General features: G+C 41.4%; 1 long non-coding RNA gene across 2 annotated transcripts in view; it reads right to left on the reverse strand.

The window, feature by feature from the left end:
* Positions 1 to 20,917, reverse strand: part of LOC123382216 — a 260,166-nt gene that overhangs the window by 22,485 nt on the left and 216,764 nt on the right. For both annotated transcript variants that reach the window (XR_006590257.1, XR_006590256.1), the window contains exon 5: positions 3,605 to 3,719. This is a non-coding gene — a long non-coding RNA (uncharacterized LOC123382216). The remainder of the gene's footprint in view (positions 1 to 3,604; positions 3,720 to 20,917) is intronic.

The following is a 20,917-nucleotide window of genomic DNA, read 5'->3' on the forward strand; positions in this document are numbered from 1 at the left end:
TTTTACGCTGAATTTTGTCAGTTTATAAATTTGCACTACAGCTTGGCACTGGGAAGGGGTGGGGGAGATAATCAAACCCACGGGCGTTTTACACACAGACACTGAAAAATAAAGACCATTAGCAAAAAGTATAATTAAATTAAAATGCCAACTTGCCAAAGAAGCTCAGTAAATGGGAAATATATCAAACTGTGATAATACAAATGGGCTATTTCTCAAGGTGTGAGAATGTCAATGGAATAAACTCTGATAATTCGCTGACTTTTTCTGCGCAAGGTAGAGCAAGGGTTTAAAAATAAATTACCGCAATAACACACACAGCCACATAGTGTGTGTACAATTGTTTAACCACGTTAGGACCGCATATCTGGGAGCACCAGGGCCTGAGGGACATAGAAAAATCACTTAAAACCAAATTTCTCCTTTTGGGTGACTTGGCCAGGCCCCAACCCCAGCAGAAATTTTTATTAGGCACCGGATCTACGTTTTTAGGTCCATTCAGCCTGATTTATTTTGAACGAGTGTTTGCCAGTTAAGTTTAACATATCCAGTTAACGATAGCTGAATATTCTCTAAAAGGGATCTCGTAATGAGGCCACGGTTCTTTGTAGAATATTGAAAATTACTTTTGGCATGCAAGTTCGTTTTGTTAATTCCTCTTTTAGTGTGCAAATAACCTTTGAAAACCTGCTTCTAGGTGTTTATGTGTCAGGACAGTATCAAAAATTATTCAATTGCCAAGTCACATGTCAACACTTCAATGTACAAAGCCTCGGAGAATCCCGATTCTCACTACTCTGCTGCCCTCTAGTGGACAGCCGACAAATCCTCGCCTTCGTTTGGATTTCTTTTTCTTTTCTTTCTTTTTTTTTTTTTTTTTTCAACCCAAGCCTGCTACGCCAGCCATTTCCATTTGCATCACACCACGAAGGTAAGTGGCACTTTAGGAGAGGTAAAATATAAACAAGAAAGCAGGGACCCAACCGAAATCCCTGGGGGGAACACTTAACAAAGGTGAGGCTGTCAAACATTTCCTAAGAACCTCTCCACTTGGAAACCAGTCACCTGTGGCTCCCACCACGTCTTGGGAACAACGGATGGCAGCTCCCCCCGTCGTTCAAGTGGTGGGCTGAATAGACTCTCTGCCCACAGGAAGTTGGGAAGTGGCTCAGGCTCTCCCTCTGAAAGTCACAAGGTGAAGACCGGAATGTCAGAGAGAGAGAGAGACGACGTTTAAAGTTCACCCATCCTGACGCTTCTCACGCTGGATGGTCTCGAGCAACCTCGCAGAAGTATCCAGGTCCTTAGGGGAACTAAAGAAGACTCGTTACAAGAGTAACAGCACTGCTGGTACGCAGTTATGACAATCGCATGTACTCGCCAGGCCATTTCATCCCCACAGTCGTCCGGTGCAAAGGCAGAAGCCCAGGGAGAGGGAAAGGACCCCGCCAGGAGCCCACAGCTAATAGAGGACACAGCTGCCACCAGAACCCAGGTCTTGCCACAGCCCAGAGTTCCCCCCATTACGACAGGCACCTTTGCCCCACTGATCACAGCAGCGGGTCTCTGAACACGTTTTCATAGTCAGTTGCAATGGGGCGTAATGAGTAACCTGACAAATGAGAGCCAAATTACGGAAACTGGTGAATTCGTTACCTTTTCGAAATGAATGACCGTGGATCCCCACTTATTCCTATCGCAAAATCACCCTTACTTGCATTCCATGAGTGGTAGAGAAAGTGGCGGAGATACAGCTGTGAAGCGCTGCCCATGTTGGGATGACAAATTTCAGTCTGTAAGCCCAGAGGAGCGAGGGATGTGAAGTTTGTTTTGGTCTGGTTTTGGTTTGGTTTGTGGTTCGGTTTTTTACTGTTTCTATGGAGACCCTCATTTCACCAAGCGGTGTAAACTTCATTTCAGTTGAGTCAGGGCATCGCTGCCCTCCCAAGTCACCTGGATGGAGGTGGAAGGGAGGAGGGGAACGCAACTCACATCCTCAGTGTCGTCCTTTATCCAAGATGGCACCCACTGTGCTTTCCTCATCCGTGTCTAGTATTCTGTCCACAGTCCCAAGGGCTGCCAGTTCCGTCAGCTCTCTGGGCTAAACCCAGAGCTCTGAGTGCCTGGGAAGCATTCTCCCGCCATTGGGCATGTCTAGCTACATATTCCACGCAGTTATGGCCACTATAGAAACATCAGCCTCCCCCATCTCTACCTGAGAAGAAGCAACCTTCTCTTTCCTTTTCAAATCTCATAAGCTACATGTGGTTTCCATTGCTCTCACCCTCAGCCTACACTATTCACCCCAGGATCCAATTCATGGGTCAGAGAGCTGAGCCTTTGCTCAAAGACCCACCAATATCAAATTCACCTCATTCATTCATTCGCTCAGTGTCTGCTGAGCTGCTCCTCTGGGCCGGGCCTGCCCTGGCATTGAGCATACCCCAATGAACAAGGTTGACCAGGTGCCTGCCCTCGTGGGGCTCACAACCTAGAGACAGAGACGCCATTAAACCAGCAAAATGTGCACAAAAGTATCTCAGGGACGAGTGGGGAGAGGAATGAGGGATGGTGAAGAGGCACATAACTTCAAACTGGGTAGTGAGCAAACGTCTTCATAAAAAAGTGTACATTTGAACACAGGTTTGCATAAATGTCCATGTGGAGCCATTTCCCAGTCTTGGAGCCTCGAATCTCTGCTAGAGTTTACCAGAGTTTACCACCTGTTCTTCCGAATAGCAAAAGCCAGAACACCTTTCCTTCATATGTTAGCTGTCCCGGGAGACATGAGAGCAGGACAAGGCACTTAGGGGGGCTCTTAGGAGGTACAGTAGAAAAACATTCTAAAATACCATGACAGGACACGCACTTTGGTAGAGATGTTCCTAGTGAGCAACTCCTCCATCATGTGTACTGAGCAGGGGCAACTGTGGCTGAGACTCATGGTCTTGAAGCACTTCCAGACCTTATAATTTTTCAAGAGAAGTTGGAACCTAACTATTCTTATGAAATATCCTGATATTTACATATTTGTAATTAATTCTTATTTATTTATTTGAGAGAGAGAGAGAGTGGGGGAGAGGGGCAGAGGTTGTGGGGGTGGGGGAGAGAGAGAATTTTAAGCAGCTTCCATGTTTAGCACACAGCCCGATGCAGGGCTCCATCCCATGACACCAGGATCATGACCTGAGCCCAAATCAGGAGTCAGGCGCTCAACCGACTGAGCCACCCAGGTGCCCCTAATTCATGTTATTTTAAAACCGTGTACAGAAAACAGAAAACACACCTTTGGCCTAGATCCTGGCCATGAACCAGCCATCTGGAACCTAAGTTTCATTCACCTCTTCCGTCTCTTGGGGGATCAGCCAGATACAGGCGAAGAGACCTCGGGTGAATCTTCATTCTACCGTAACTGTGTAAATGCGGGCAAGTTACCATCCCTCCCTGATTTTCTGCTTCCTTCTTAGAACAAGGAGAGAATTAGATGAGGCCAGATTTATCTTTATAGGCACAACCTTTACAGTTTAAACAGCTATAACAAACAGCCCCTAAAACGTATATGGCTGAACAAAGAAAAAAAAATAAGATCTCCTTTCTCACTTACCCGACAATCCGCGGCAGGACAGTTGGCAACTTTCTTCCATCCTGTGAATCAGAGACTGTCTCTCTTGTTTCTGAGCCATCTCCTGTGGCTTCGCCATTATCTGCATCTTCCTGCACTAGGGGGAGAGGCAAAAATTTTATATATATATATATATAATATATATATTATATATATATTATATATATATTATATATATATTATATATATATTATATATATATTATATATATTATATATATATATATTATATATATATTATATATATTATATATATATTATATATATATATTATATATATATTTATATGTATATGTGTATATATATATGTATATACATATATATATGTATATACATATATATATATATATATATATACACACACATACCTGCTGCTTAAAAATAATAGCCTAAAATCCGTACATGACAGTTTTACATACGTCCTATTCTTTTTTGAAAAAAAATTTTTTTTCAAAGTTTATTTATTTTTGGGACAGAGAGAGACAGAGCATGAACGGGGGAGGGGCAGAGAGAGAGGGAGACACAGAATCGGAAACAGGCTCCAGGCTCTGAGCCATCAGCCCAGAGCCCAACGCGGGGCTCGAACTCACGGACCGCGAGATCGTGACCTGGCTGAAGTCGGACGCTTAACCGACTGCGCCACCCAGGCGCCCCACATAATGTCCTATTCTTGAGAAGTACATATACACCCACATCTACGTGTGAGGTGAGTTGGGACTCCACCGTGGGAGGGGAGAACAGATTTTAGTGGGCATACAGCATTCCTTCCCCTGCTTCTTCAAACAAAACGTGAGTCCAAAATTGCATGGAAGTCCAATATACAGAACAGTTAGACACGAAGCTGCACTGGTTGAAGCCAGAGGTAGGGAATTCCTAGACTCCATGATGAATACTGAATCACTGCTCAAATATTTTCCTCCTGTTCCTGGAGAAAGGAATACACTTCCTTGTTGCCCTGACATCCGACTTGGCCAGTGAGTGTAGGTAGAAGTGACAGATGCTATTGCCAAGCAGAAGCTTTAAAAGCTATGGTCCACCATTCTTCTCTCTTTGAAATGGGCCTAGCATGTCCCACATAAACATCTCTCCTACAGCAAATTCCAGATGAAGAAACCATGAAGCAAAGCCAGGGTTGATCCGTGATGGTCATTCCACAAGAGTGAGAAATACACCTTTGCTGTTGTAAGGCATTCCGATTTGGGGATCATTTGTTACTGCAGCACAACTTGACCTAAACTGACAAATACACTCACATTCCCAGTGCCCTCTGGCCTCACTAGGGGCCTAGGAAGCATAGCTTTAGAATTCAGCAACACAGAATCTAGGAAAGCCCTGGAATACATCATTGCTGAGATCCCTCAAAGTCCCTGCCTTCTGTGATTCTAGGGCTACGGGTGGCAGGGTCTGCAAAATGTGAGTGATTTTTGTATCCCTAGTGCCTGAGAGTATACACCAGGTGCTCAGGTGGTTTGGTGGATGCATAACAAATTCTTCTGAGGACCTTCTGTAACGTGGAATATTCCAATCAGTGCCACCCCTCGTAGGCTATTCCCTCTGCCTTGAATACCCATCCCTTCCTCCTCCACCCAGTGGACTCCATGCTCCAAAGCCCAGCTCAGATGTTCACACGCGAGCCAGAATAAGAGTGTCCCATCTTGGATTCCAATAACGCAGAAGTGTCTTTAGGACCTTTCATGCCATATTCTTTGGGGAGCAACACTTGGTGTAGTGATCCTCATATCCTCAGTTTCTAGAACATCCCCTGATTAGTAATAAATTAGCTCAAAATGCGTTTATTAGGTAAATGAAAGAATAAAATACTTCCAAGTCATGGTGTAAAAACAAAGAAGAATTTGCTCTCAGGTGTGCATCTATCTTAAAATATAACCATCATTTAATTTGATGGTTACGGGAAAGACAACATTTTTCGCCTGAGACAAATCATCTTTCTAAATAACCTGAAGCTGTATTATACTGTCCAGTATATGTATACTGTATACAATATTATGAAATTACAGCATTTGCTATGCATTCCTGCAACCTAAACACTGCCTTTCTAGTCATCTTTAGATAAATGTGTTTAAAGAAACTTCTCCAGGAGGCAAAGTATGCCAAATAATTTACATTTTAATATAAATCAGTCAATTACATCCGGATTTTGCATCCCTCACTATATACATGTGCGCACACACATCGTGTGCATGTGTAACTTACTTAAATCTTCAGATCCTACAACTTTTGCCCTTTTAAAAGTGAGGCATTCCCGAGAACTTTCTCCTAAGCTTATGTTTAGATTTGGACTGTGAATGCCAGGTGCGACACCGTGCTGTGGGGCTTTGGTCTGTCTCCACCATCTACTGACAGGGAATGCTGGCCGAGTCAGGCAAACTCTCTTAGTCCCCACTTTTTTTTCAAAATGAGAGAATGGATGTTTCATACATGGTACTTCAGTATGCACATATTAGTTGTTATGAAGAGGGACAATGGATCCAGAATTTGGATGGATGAAAAGTATAGCACGGAAGACAGTGTTTGACGCCTTATTTTGCAGCTACACCCACCTGCATGGGCTAAAGGAAGACATCTTGAGAGTCAGGTCAAAACCTCAGGTAATGAAAGCCTCCAGACTCCCATTGATAAACCAAAACCACCCCTTTTCCTATAATAAGAGCAACAACTGAGTCAACTTCACCAGCTTGGACAGAAATGTTCTCTTCTGACTAAGGAGACTGACAAATCCCTTCGCCCCATCCGCTGGGAATGGAAATGATAACCCGTCCCCTAATCATAACAATTACATGCTCAACTTAAAAGGATAAAACAAAGAAAGAACCTTGCTCCCTCCCCTAAGTTACAAGCATTACGGGACTGACACCTTTCATCTTCTCCCTCACAACAGATGGCTTCTGAGGAATGGCCTCTAGGGGTGACAGGACGGCTGGGGTGTGCTGGGGGCCATTCGCTGAGAAACAGCTGTTTCTCAGGTTTGCTGGAAGGAAATTTTAATCAGGGTCAGACTGAAATTGGTTCATGCAGGCTTGAGTCTACCCGTGTCCTGTTGGACAACAGACAGACAGAGGACTGAGGCAGAGAGAATACAGAATGGCGTAACTTTAAAACCTTCTTTTGGCCCAATTTACATGAAAAATTTAAACTCAGCTGGTGCCAGAATTCTTAATACATTTACCCTCTTCATTATTTCAAAATCATAGGAAACCAAGGTCTTACTCAAATCGCTACTATGATCATCGTAGGACAAGATTTTTGGTGACACTCATCAAGAGAAAGCAGCAAAAATGATTATGAGTCAGGCACCACTGGGGTCCTGGGCCATGGCAGGCTCTGGTACTTACATATGAGGTCTAGCAGGATGCCTGGGCTAGTGCATTCTTTGGAGACATGCCCCACATTGAGCCAGTGAGGAGGACCCAACAAGGCCATCAGCACTAGTATCTGGGGAGACATGATTCCAGTCCACCTGCATGCCCGGAAAATTAGCTCATTACTGAGCATCTCTGAACACCACAGGGACACGTGGTCCGGTCCATGGGAAATCCTCAGTGACAAATTCAACTGCACTTGGCACAAAGCCATAGAGTTATTCACGTGCCATTTCTCTGGGCCTCTGCCAAAACCCCCATATGATGTAGGAGTCATTGAATACAAACCGTTGGCTCTGCCCACAAAAGTCACAGGAGGTTCCATAGAGCAGGTAGGGAAGGAAATGGGGGTAGAAGGCACGAAGGAAGACGAGAAGGAGGAGGAAAAAGTCACTTCTATTCCCAGAATTCTTCCCCCCCGCCCCCCCCCCCCCCGCCATCTGTATTATTATTCATTCCCTCTAGGAATTCGAAATGATTCCCCATTCTCCATAAGACAAATTTAGAGGCATTAAACGTTCGGCACTGGAAGAAACCACAGACGAACTTTATAAACTGGCATCTCAAGGGACAAATTCAGCCCTTCCGAGGCGGTTTTTTGGTCTTAACCTTCTTTCTTTCTTTCCTCCCTCCCTCCCTCTTTCTTTCTTTCTTTCTTTCTTTCTTTCTTTCTTTCTTTCTTTCTTTCTTTCTTTCTTTCTTTCTTTCTTTCTTTCTTTCTTCTCTCTCTCTTTCTTTTTCTAATTTGAAGTTCTTCAAGCATTTCTCATTTCCCTTAGGTTACCCCATTTGCACCTGGCTCACTTTGTTCCTTTATGTTACTCACCCAAAGGCATTTGAGTGGGCCACATGGCCTTAGAGAGGGCTACCAGTCAATTTCTTCCCCCGCCATCGCCCTTTCACAAATGAGGAGACCAAACAACTCAGGAAAAAAATAATAAATTAGAATCTACATGTATATATTTACACACACACATATAAATGCATATATATCTCCCTGGAAATCTCTGCTTGCTGAAGAGAGGTGGGGCTTGCTTTGGCATCTTGAAAAGGAGGTCAGAAGTCCTCATGGCCTTTAGAGAAAGCATTCTAAGCGTATGATTTCTTATATATATGAAGAATCCCTTTGTTGGAATGCTTTTGATAAAAGCGGGTCTAGCGATCTGGCTCAAAGGGGTGGGTTGGGCAGAGTATCTCAGAGCTTGCCCATCTGGAGTCTCATTTTTGCAGGGCTCCCCTAAAAGTTCCTCTAAGCTAATTATCTCTGAGTAGCTCATTATAGTTATTTTGAGTTACACTGAGTTAAGTTCCTTGAAAAGCAAATCTTAACCCAAAGGCATGGCTCCCTCCTGGTGAAATTTACAGCAGGATGGCATGTCAGAGGAGGAGAGAATTCTGGACCTGGAGCACCCCCCCCCTAAAAACCATATGCCTAAGACTGGCAATGACTCCAGGACTCCAGTAAACTGTGGGGTTATCTTTTCCCTATGATATCAAATTTTACAACCCAGTCTGAAAGATCAATTTATTTCAAGAAACAGATCCTCACTCAAGCTGGCTTTGGCAATGAAGAATTTATTGGAAGGATGCAGGAAAATCTTGTGAAATCTATTTGAAGAAATACAGCTGGTCATTATGGCAACTGGAAAGTCACCAGCCAGCTCTTCTTTTTGCCTCTTTATTTGGGGGGATGCTTGACCTCTCATTTCTGCTTCTCTCGGCGAGAATATTCTATTCTTTCTGCAAACTTCTTCCTTTCTGAGCCTCTTTTCTTCTGCCCCTCCAGACCTCTGCAAGTTTCACTCAATCGTGGCTACTTGTGATCCTAACTCCATATAGCCTTGAGGTTCCAAGGCCAATGTGGCTCAGCTGTATGTTCCATGCCATTCCTGCTTTCCAGAAAGACTGATTGGCTCAGATTAGGTCAGGCGACCATCCAGTCCAACCAGCTTTGGTAACGGGGCAAGGTCAAGCAGAATACAGAAAGTTGCTCAGGCCTAAGTCAGGACTCTTAGGAGAATTGTGAAGAGAAGGACAGCACCAGCTGCCCAAACCCTTGTCTCTGTTCCTCCCTGTCATAAGGATGGAGCTAGAACATGCCACTCCTGGATTAGACAAGAGTTTGGGGCAAGAAGCTCCAGCAGTTCTCCATTCGTAGCTCCACAGAGGAATTCCTCCAGACTGAATGTCTTCCATCACTCTCCATCTACTGGGGAAAAGTGACCTTGGATGAACTAATTCAAATCCCCAAGGAAAGAAAGAGGGGAGAAAGCTCTAAGTGGTAGATCTCAGCTCAAGCGAAGGAAGTGCAAAGCAGCACTGGAATGTCCCTGTGAGAAAGGTCCATCCCCAAACCTCCAAGCTGGGGCTAGATGGAGAGGAGGTGCCTTCCTGCAGGAGTGAAGGGCCACTGTCACAGGCTTCTGGTGCCCCCTTCCTCCCTTCCTCCTTCCTTCCTTCCTTCCTTCCTTCCTTCCTCCCTCCCTCCGTCCCTCCCTCCCTCCCTTCCCTTCCTTCCTTCCTTCCTTCCTTCCTTCCTTCCTTCCTTCCTTCCTTCCTTCCTTCCTTCCTTTTGTTCCCTCTCCCTCTTCTCCTTTCCCTCCTTCCTTTCTTCTTTGCTTCCTTCCTTCTCTCCCTCCCTCCTTTCCTTCCTCCCTTCCTTCCTCCCTTCCTCCCTCCCTCCCTCCTGTTCTTCCTTCCTTCCTTCTCTCCCTTCCTTCCCTTCCTTCCTTCCTTCCTTCCTCCCTTCTTCCTTCCTTCCTTCCTTCCTTCCTTCCTTCCTTCCTTCCTTCCTTCTTTTGTTCCCTCCCTCCCTCCTCTCCTTTCCCTCCTTCCTTTCTTCTCTCCTTCCTTCCTTCTCTCCCTCCCTCCCTCCCTTCCCTCCTTCCTTCCTTCCTTCTCTCCTTGTGTCCCTCCCTCCATCTCTTCCCTCCTTCCCCATTTGTCTATCATGTTATTCGACACACACCTGTTCAACAGATCATCCAGGTTACACAAGGATTATATATCTTAGCATCCTTGCTTCACTTGGCCCAGACTGGTTCCATGTTTTTCTGGAGGAGGCAATTGTGCCTAGCAGGTAAAAGCTGAGAATAGTCAGTGGAAGGCCCTTCCTTTAAATGCCTTCCTGCCTGCCCTGCTGTGGTGCCACACTCTACTCTCCCACCACACCTCACAACTAATGTCCAAGCAGCTCAGAGAGAGGGCAAATATAAAGTGAATTTAATATGATAGGACAGGAAACAATTTCACAGAGAATCAGCTACATAAATAATGAAACCTAAGTCACAGTTCTATTTGTTCTGCAAACTTTACATCAAACTAGAAAGGCAGAGCACTCATGGAATGATCCACATCAATCATGGCATAATGTAAATCTCTAACGGTAAGGGGCGGGGCATCAAAAGGTGCATGTGCACACGTGTGCATGTAGGAGGAGGAAGAGGGACAAAACTGTAATTGGTCAAGCTGCTGCCTGAAATTCCACCACGTGCCTTCCTTTGGGCTGAACCTTCAAGTGTTATTAGATTTTGGTTCTGACGTGTACCACCTACATTTTTTCAAGCCCTCTAATTTCCAGAGTAGGTAACTTCACTTAACTGAAGGTACTGTCTCTTTCAGATCTCACATTCTCTATTCCAGAACGAACATTTCATATTCCCATGTCAATATTCTACGTCATTGCCCTTTCTGGATGACAACGATCTCAGCTGCGAGTTCGAAGCCTCTCCTCTGGGAGTGCTGCACGGAACGCACAGTCTGGGTTGAGATTTTAGGGAGCTCTAGGAAATGCTGATGCAGAACCTTGGTAAGCACTGCCGTCACCTCGCCATCCCCCAACAACTCAGTCGTGGGACAGCCGTCAGGGGATTTTATTGGTTTGGATTGTGACTCGCATGGCACCCTTACTGCAGCCCAGCTTACCAAGGACCAAAGACACTCAGCAAAGAGAGGCTTTTGAAATGCAAATACATACCTAAGGGATACAGGAGTGCTGATGCATAGGGACACATGTACCCCAATATTTATAGCAGCACTTTCAACAATAGCCAAATTATGGAAAGAGCCCAAATGTCCATCATCTGACGAATGGATAAAGAAGATGTGGTGTATATATATATATATATATATATATATATATATATATATATATATATAATGGAATACTACTTGGCAATGAGAAAGAATGAAATCTGGCCATTTGCAGCAATGTGGATGGAACTGGAGAGTGTTATGCTAAGCGAAATAAGTCAGGCAGAGAAAGACAGATACCATATGTTTTCACTCATATGTGGATCTTGAGAAACTTAACAGAAGACCAGGGGTGAGGGGAAGGGGGGGAAGTTACAGAGAGGGGGGGAGGCAAACCACAAGAGACTCTTAAATACAGAGAACAAACTGAGGGTTGAGGGGTGGTGGGGAATAGGGGAAAGTGGGTGATGGGCACGGAGGAGGGCACCTGTTAGGATGAGCACTGGGTGTTGTATGGAAACCAATTTGACAATAAATTATATTTAAAAATTTAATTTAACTTAATTTTTAAAAAATGCAAAGACCATGAAAGAAAAGGACTGTGGGTAATGTGGTCCCAGCTACCTGTTTCACTCCACCCCTAAATGCCTTTGCCCTCATCCCCTTACTCCAGCCACATAGCTTCCTTCAATTCTCCTGTGACCATCACGCCCCTCTATTTGAAATGCCCCTTCCCTTCCCTTCTATCCTCAGTTCACCAACTACTTCTCTTTCAGATTTTAGCTCAACGGGAGGTTTTCCCAACGTTTGTTTTTAAATTTCAATTCCGGCATATTTAACATAACTTTAAACATAAATTGAGGGGGTACTCTTTTATTTTATTTCATTATTTCTTTTTTTTTCTTTCCATTTCTTTTTTTCTTTATTTTACAAATAAAATTGTAAGATATTTAAAGTGCGGATTATGGTAGTTTGACATAAGTATATACTGTGAAGGAATTTCCACCATCTAATTCATTAACATATCCATCACCTAGGGGCACCTAGGTGACTCTTGGTTTGGGGTCAGGTCATGATCTCACAGTTTGTGGGTTTGAGCCCTGTGTCAGGCTCTGCACTGAGAGTGTGGAGCCTGCTTGGGATTCTCTCTCTACCTCTCTGCCCCTCCCCTGCACACACGCTCTCTCGCTCTCTCTAAATAAATAAATAAATAAATAAATAAATTTAAATATATACCCATCATCTAATATATTTATCCTTTTTTATCTGTGTAAGAACAGAAGACATTTATGTTCTACTCTCTTTGTTCATTTCAATTGCAAAATAGTTTCAGTTCAATTGCAAAAAAGTGTTATCAACCATGATCACCATGTTATAGATTGCATCCTTAGCCCTTAATCATATTATAGCTGAAAGTTTGTACCCTTTTACCAACCTCTCCCTGTTTCCCCCAGCCCCTAGCCCATGACAAACACTTTTCTACTTTCTGTTTCTACGGTTTCAGCTTTTGATTTAGATTTGCACGTATAAGTAATACTATGCAATATTTACCTTTCCCTGACTGGCTTATCTCACTTAGCATAATGCCTCAAGGTCCATCTATATTGTCACAAATAGGAGGATTTCCTTCTTTCTCATGGCTAAATAATATGCAAATATTATATATGATGTACACGCACATACACACACAAATGAAATATACTGTATCTTTTTATGCATTCATTGGCCAATGGACATTTAGGTTGTTTCCATATATTAACTATTGTGAAAAATGCTGCAATGAACATGCAAATGCAGATATCTCTTCAATGTCTTTTTCTCATTTCCTTTGGATATATACCCAGAAGCGGGATTGCTGGATCACATTTCTATTTTAAATCTTTTGAGGAATCTCTCTATACTGTTTTCTATAGTGGCTGCACCAACTTACATTCCCACCAACAGTCTACAAGGATTCCTTTGTCTCCACATCCTCCCCCAACACCTGTTACAGCTTGTCTTTTTGATGTCGGCCATTCTAACAGGTGTAAGATAATATTTTATTGTGGTTTTGATTTGCACTTCCCTGATTATAGTGATATTGAGAAACTTTTCTTGTACCTGTTGGTCTTTTTGTGTGTCTTCTCTGGAAAAAAATGTCTATTCAGTTTCTCTGCCCATTTTTTGATTGAATTTTTTTATGATTTGTGTATTTTTACTGTTGAATTGTACAAATTCTTTGTTTTTGGATGTTAACCCCTTATTAGAGATATAATATGCAAATACTTTCTCCCATTACCTAAGATGCTTTTTCATTTTGTTGATGGTTTCCTGTGCGGCACAGAGCTTTTTAGTTTGATGTAGCCCCACTCGTTGATATTTGCTTTTGTTCCTTTTGCTTTTGGATTCAAATCTCAAAACTCATTGCTAAGACAGATGCCAAGAAGCTTACCCCCTATGTTTTCTTCTAAGAATGTTATGGTTTCACATCTTAAATTTAAGTCTTTAATGCATTTTTAGTTGATTTTTATGTACAGCATAAGACAGAAGAACAGTTTTTTTTTCTTTTTCTTTTTTTTTGGCATGTGGTTACCCAGTTTTTTCAAAAGCATCTATTGGAGATGCTATTCTTTCCCCATTATATATTCCTGGCTCCTTTGTCATAATTAATTGATCATATATGCATGGGTTTATTTTGGGGCTCTCTATTCTGTTCTGTTGATTTATGTGCCTGTTTTTACGTCACTATCATACTGTTTTCATTACTATAGCTTTGTAATAGAGTTTGAAACCAGGAAGTGTGATGCCTCCAGTTATGTTCTTCTTTCTCAATATTGCTTTGGCTTTTGGGGGTCTTTTGTGGTTCCATACAAATTTTGGGATTTTTTTTTTCTATTTTGGTGAAAAATGCCATTGGAATTTTGATAGGAATTGCACTGAATCTGCATATTGCTTTCAATAGTATGAACATTTTAGCATTACTAATTCTTCTAATCCATGAACATGGAATATCTTGCCATTTATTTGTGTCTCCTTCAATTTTTTTTTCACCAATGCATTTAGTTTTTAGTGCACAGATCTTTTCTCCTTGGATAAATTTATTCCTAAATATTTTATTCTTTTCAATGCAATTATAAAGGGGATTATTTTCTTAATTTCTCTTTCTGTTACTTTCTGTTAGTTGTTACTGTATAGAAACACAATGGATTTTTGTATATTGATTTACAACTTTATTGACATCATTTACTAATTCTAACCAGTTTTTTGGTGGCCTTTAGAGTTTTCTATGTATAATATCATGTCATCTGCATACAGAAACATTGTTACTTCTTCCTTTCCGATTTGGGTGCATTTTATTTCTTTTTCTTGCCTAATTGCTCTGGCTAGGACTTCTAGTAGTATGTTGAATAAAAGTGGTGAGAACGGCATCATCAGGGAAATACAAATCAATGACAATGAGATACCACCTCACACCTGTCAGAATAGCTAACACTAACAACTCAGGCAAAAACAGATGTTGGCGAGGATGCAGAGAAAGAACATCTCTTCTGCACTGCTGGTGCGAATGCAAACTGGTGCACCCACCCTGGAAAATAGTATGGAGGTTCCTCAAAAAATTAAAAATAGAACTACCCTACAACCCAGCAATTGCACTACTAGGTATTTATCCAAGGGATACAGGTATGCTGTTTTGAAAGGGCACATGCACCCCAATGTTTATGTGCATGCACCCTAATGCAGCAATATCAACAACAGCCAAAGTATAGAAAAAGCCCAAATGTCCATTGATGGATGAATGGATAAAGATGTGGTATATATATATATATATATATATATACACACACACACACACAAAATGGAATATTAGTCGGCAATCAAAAAGAATGAAATCTTGCCAATTGCAGCCATGTGGATGGAACTAGAGGGTATTACGCTAAGCGAAATTAGCCAATCAGAGAAAGACAAATATCATATGACTTCACTCATATGAGGACTTTAAGAGACAAAAGAGATGAATATAAGGGAAGGGAAGCAAAACTAATATAAAAACAGGGAGAGGGACAAAACATAAGAGACTCTTAAACATGGAGAACAGAGGGTTACTGGAGGGGTTGTGGGAGGGGGGATGGGCTAAATGGGTAAGAGGCATTAAGGAATCTACTCTTGAAATCATTGTTGCACTATATGCTAACTAACTTGGATATGAATTAAAAAAAGAAATTAAACATATTTCTTATTTATTAAGTAAATTAAATAAATAAAAAGAGTGGGCACCTTTGTCTTATTTCTGACCACTGAAAATGGAACTTGGCTTTGGGCTTGTCATATATGCTCTTTGTTATACTGGCATACATTCCCTCTATACCCAGTTTGTTGAGAGTCGTTCTTATCATAAATGTATGTAGCCTTTATCAATCTATTGAAGTGATCATATAATTCTGTCCTTTATTTTGTTAATGTGGTATATCACATTTATTGACTTGTGAATGTTGAGCCATCTTTGCATCCCTGGAATAAATCTCATTTGATTGTGGTGTATGACCCTTTTAATGTATTGCTGAATTTGATTTGCTAATATTTTATTGGGCATTTTTTGCATGTATGTTCATTAGGGATACTCGCTTATAATTTTCTTTTCTTGTAATGTCCTGTCTGGTTTTGGTGTCATGGTAAGCCTAGCCTTATAAAGTGAGGTTAGAAGTGTTCCCTCCTTTTCTATTTTTTGGAAGAGTTTGGGAAGGATTCATATTAGTTCTCTGTTAAATATTTGGTATAATTTACCAGTAAAGCATCTGGTCCTGGATTTTTCTTTGTTGGGAGATTCTGATTACTGATTTACTCCCCTTCCTAGTAACTTGTCTCTTCATATTTTCTATTTCTTTGCTTAAATTCTTTTTTTTTTCATATGAAGTCCTCAAAATCTGGTGTGAATTACATATTTAACAGCACTTCTCTATTTTGAATGGCCACATTTCAAATGCTCAATAGCCACACGCGGCTAATGGCTACTATAGAACATAGCTCGAAATTGATGAGCAACCTTTACCATGAAATCAGTGGTGACTCCAAAACCTTAGAAGGTGGCCTCAATGGACTGAATGTCTGTGCCCCTCCCAGGATTCATATACTGAAACCCTAATCCCAATGTGATGCTATTTGGAGGTGGGGCCCTTGAGAGGTACTTAGGTCATGAGGCTGCAGCCCTCATAAATAGGATTCATTTTCTACGAGGTCTATTTATTCCTTCCATCATGTGAGGACACAAGAAGATGGCCATCTGCAAACCAGGAAGAGAGCTCTCACCAGAACCCAACCACGTTGGCGCCCTGGTCTGAGACTTCTAGCCTTTACAGCATCTGCTGTCGGTAAGCCACCTGGTCTATGGTGCTGACGACCTGAACTGGCTAAAACAGTGGCTGCATCTTTAATAGTTGGCAAATTAGACCTATCGGCCAAATCTGGCCTACCAAGTGTTTTGTTGTTGTTGTTATTGTTGTTGTTGTTGTTGTTGTTGTTGTATTGCCTGCAAGGTCACAGTGGTTTTTACATTTTTAGTGATCCAGAAAAAATTTTTAAAACAAATAATAACATTTCATGGCATGTGAAAATATATAAAATTCGAATTTTAGTGTCCATGAAGAAAATTTCATTGGAACATAGTCACGCCCATTCATTTACGTATATTCTCTGGCTGTGACAGAGGTTAAATAGTTATCTATGGCCCATAAAGCCGAAAGTATTTACTAGCTGGCCCTTATCCAAAAAAGTCTGTCAAATGTTGGGTTTAGGGTTGCCAAAAAAATATACAAGATGCCCAGTTAAATTTTTGTATCAAATAAACAACAAATAATTTTTAGTATGTCCCTTTGTATGGAACACACTTACAATAAAACATATTTTTGGTTCATCTGAAATTCAAAGTTGACTATGCATGCTATATTTTTATTTGCAAATCTGGTAATCTTACCTGGGCTAGAATATTGTTCTTTGCTCACAGGAAAGACCTTCAACATATCAGTTATACAAAAGAGTGAGAGCTACTGATGAAAAAAATCCACCACGGAGACTTCCAGCATCTTATTTTGGACATCATCACCTTGATTTTGAACTCAGTTCAAAGGCACTTAGAGTGACAGACTGCTTAAATAGTTACTGGAAAAATGGCTTAAATGATATTGTACTAATGTTTAAAAAGATGCAATCAATCAAGCTTATGTTGAAAAATCCCCTATAAGAAACAGTCTTGCTCTTACATTAAAATATTTAGAGATATATTTTCAGTACATGTTTTCAAGTGTATCTGCTTGTAACTTGTTAGTGGTTTTCAACAGTCTTCATAGTCAATTTTGTGCTTTTAAAATAGAAATCATCATCTAGGAACAGAAATCCAATTTATAACATTTATATAGGGAATAAGAGGGTCCACTTAAAAGAGCTTTACTCTCAAATGTTCTTCAGGAATAAATTAAACCAAAGTCAAGGGTCTGTAAAAGCCAACTCTGGCTTCTCCATTTTGCTGAGAGCCAGCTTTGCACTTGCCTGAAGAGGCTGAAATGAAAAGTTCCCTTCTGCTGAACATGAGTAGGCTTATGTAAGATACAGGTAAGTTCTCCATTACCATCTGGGCCCTGAGGCCGTTAATATTTGATGCATTCCTCATCATCTCTGTTTGTGTAATTTGTCAACGCCCAACAGGTCCTCTGCCAGCTATGCATTAAAACTATTTTCAAAATATGTCATTGTCAGCCCTTGGCACACTCATTACTTATTAAGATAAGAGGCCGGATGAGGCAAGCAGGAGGCGGCTTGCTTACTTAAACATACTTGACTTAACTGTAGGGAAATCAAGCGATCTAGAGGATCATGAATAGGAAGGCTTAGAGGGCTCCATCCCTTCTTCGCTGGGCAGGAGAAACTGAGGCCCAGGGAGGGGAAGGGACTTGGTCAAGGTCACTCAGAAGTTCGGCGGCAGAAGTAGAAGTACAGCTCAAGTTTCCCAAGCTCTTAGTCCTTTCCTCCACCATCACCAGCACATTTGTCTATGGGAAATGGACAAATGTGACCACAGATGAATGGAAAAAGAAAAAAAGGCAGAACTTCACAGATACTATCTCTTTGAATAGCAAAATCATCCATAGGAACCACTGAAACAGTGTTTTCTGGAGCACCTGGGTGGCTAAGTCGGTTAAGTGTCCGAGTCTTGATTTCGGCTGAGGTTATGATCTTGCACTTTGTGGGTTCAAGCCCTGTTAGGCTCTGTGCTGGCACTGAAGAAGCTGCTTGGGATTCTCTCTCTCTCCTTCTCTCTCTGCGCCTCACTCTCACTTGCGCTTTCTTCCTCTCTTTCAAAAAATAAATAAATAAACTTGAAAAAAAAGAAAGTGTTTTCAATAAACTTGAAAAAAAAAGTGTTTTCCAAGAGTGGAACACATACCCCTAATGCTGCTCAAGATGATTTAAAATGTCAGTCATATAAATAAACTGTTTAAAGTTAAACGATATGTTTATTTTGATGCATTATAAAACATACATCAAAGTTATGATCAGGGCAGTGAGGGGGGATGTACCGCAAACTCATGAATTTGTAGATACTACTGCTGAGGTCAAAGCTAAGTCATAAATAAGGATTTGATTGAAAATCGCTTTAAATATAGTTATCACCCAACGCATGTTTTCAATTACACATATTGCAGTATTTTTTATTGTTATATAACGATTTTTATTATTACATCTCATAATCAACTTTGGTATTTTAAAGAAAGGAATTAGCATTCAGGAACCACAAGTAAAACACTCATGCAACTCATGATAGCACAAGGATTTACAGACATAGCAAGAATGACAGAGGTGATAGTCAAAGGGCCAGTGTTTAAGGGAACCGTAAGTTATAGTACCTAATTAAAACTTACTAACATAAATGTTAGTTAAGAAGTATAATCTAGCATTTGTAAGTTATGGCTGTGATTTATATTATGATAGAATACCTAAGCGCTATGTCATTCATACAAAACTAGAACGATTTAGAATATAATTTTTTTAAATGGTCCGCATTTGGCTGCAATGCCTCAGCCTCTGCTTTAATTCCCAACCTGAGGTGCCAGCACCCACATTCTCTCACACGTTCCCTTTGACATAGCTTACTCTTAAGAAATTCAAACCAAAGTGTTCAAAGTGCTCTGGCTCAATGTATTCACTATCCCTGAGAAACTGCATTCCTATTGGAGGGCCATGGGACTGCTTACATCAAGTCAATGAAATGAAGCACTAACAGTGGAAATTCCCGACATCATTTAGAAGTGGGAAAAGGTCCTGAGGGTCCAGCAGACCTGCCACGCATACCTAAATCCCCTCTCTGTCAGGAAAGTCAACATAAGGCCCAACAATAAAACATCCGGGTATTACATTTTGATCAGGTGGGTGGTACCCGATAGAGAGGCAGCTTTAGAATTCAACTGTTTTCTTTGTAGAGACCTCAAGACCAAGAAAAGAAGGAGAACTTTTGTTCTCGCAGCAGTAATGAATGATTTGAAGTTACATGGGAACAATATCACAGGACTGTCAACAGAGTTTAATTAGGAAACCAACCAACTAATTAGTCAATGGAAGGAAGCACTCGCAAGCATTCAACATTTATTCATTTATTTAACAAATTCTTATTGTATGCCTTCTTCATGCTTTTAGGCTGAGTATACAATGGGAAATTACCCCTTCCTTCAAGGAGCAAGCAAGCATTGCTCACACATTACAGAGTGTGTACAGAGGAGGGAGACTTACATACTGCGTGTGTGTGTGTGTGTGTGCGCGCGTGTGTGTATGGAGGTAGTGTTAACACCATGAAGTGATGGTAGGAGGGTTTAATGAGGTTAGGAGCCTCAGTTTTTTTCCAGGCAGTTCATCTAAGTTGCCCTCATTTACTCCAAGGCAGGGCCACCTCTATGGTGTGTTTAGCTCTGGACAAATATTTTTTGCAGTGTCCCTTTCTATACCATCTACTTGATTCTTTCTAATACATTACAAAATTCATGGGCCCATGTGAGGTGTTGTGGTTTATCTATGATGATGCAGACCAATGGGCGGAAGAGAGATATTTACGTATTTGTTTATTAGCAAATCGACGCACGTGAAGATCCTTCCTACAGACACTAACTTTTCCTATCCAGATCCGGGAACCAACTCTCTGTGTTGTCTATTGCCAAACGCACCATTCCCGGTGAATTTTAAATCTCTGCCACAAGAAAAAGATGACAAGACTGTCGTTCTTCACAGCACCACGACTCCTTCCGACCTGTCTGTACGGAAACAATATAGATCTTCACCAGCTGCTGTCCCCTAACACCTTCTGTTTAATGCTGGTTACAACACTGTTCGTGAAGCTGCATCAGCCACGGGCCCCTCTCCCACAATGGCCTACAATGACTGTCTCCAAGGTCATTACTGACCTTTGCTAATGATGACTACAAATGTAAGTCTTACCCAAAGGATAAAGAATAATGAGTGCCCTGATCACATGAAATTTGTTGACCCAAATGTTTTGGGTAAAAAGCAGAACAACGCATATTCCACCTAGGTCTTCTCTTGAGCTCTAGAGACTGCAATTGCTTCATTTCTGGAATGTGGTTGCTTTTTTATTATTCAAGTATAATTAACATGCAGGGTTATATTAATGTCCAAGGTGTACAATATAATGATTTAATAATTCTATACATTACTCGATGCCCATAGAATATGATTTTTATGTATTTATTTTTTTAATGTTTATTTATTGGGGGGGGGAGGGGCAGAGAGAGGAGGACAGAGGATCCAAAGTGGGGTCTGTGCTGACAGCAGAGAGACTGATGTGAGGCTCGAACCCACGAACCAGAAGACCGTGACCTGAGCTGAAGTCGGACGTTTAACTGACAGAGACACTCAGGGGCCCCAGAATATGTTTGCTTTTAATAATGTCTGCCCCTACATTACCACCA

This window comes from Felis catus, chromosome E2 (genome assembly GCF_018350175.1).
Source record: "Felis catus isolate Fca126 chromosome E2, F.catus_Fca126_mat1.0, whole genome shotgun sequence".
In the NCBI taxonomy this organism is placed as follows: domain Eukaryota; kingdom Metazoa; phylum Chordata; class Mammalia; order Carnivora; family Felidae; genus Felis; species Felis catus.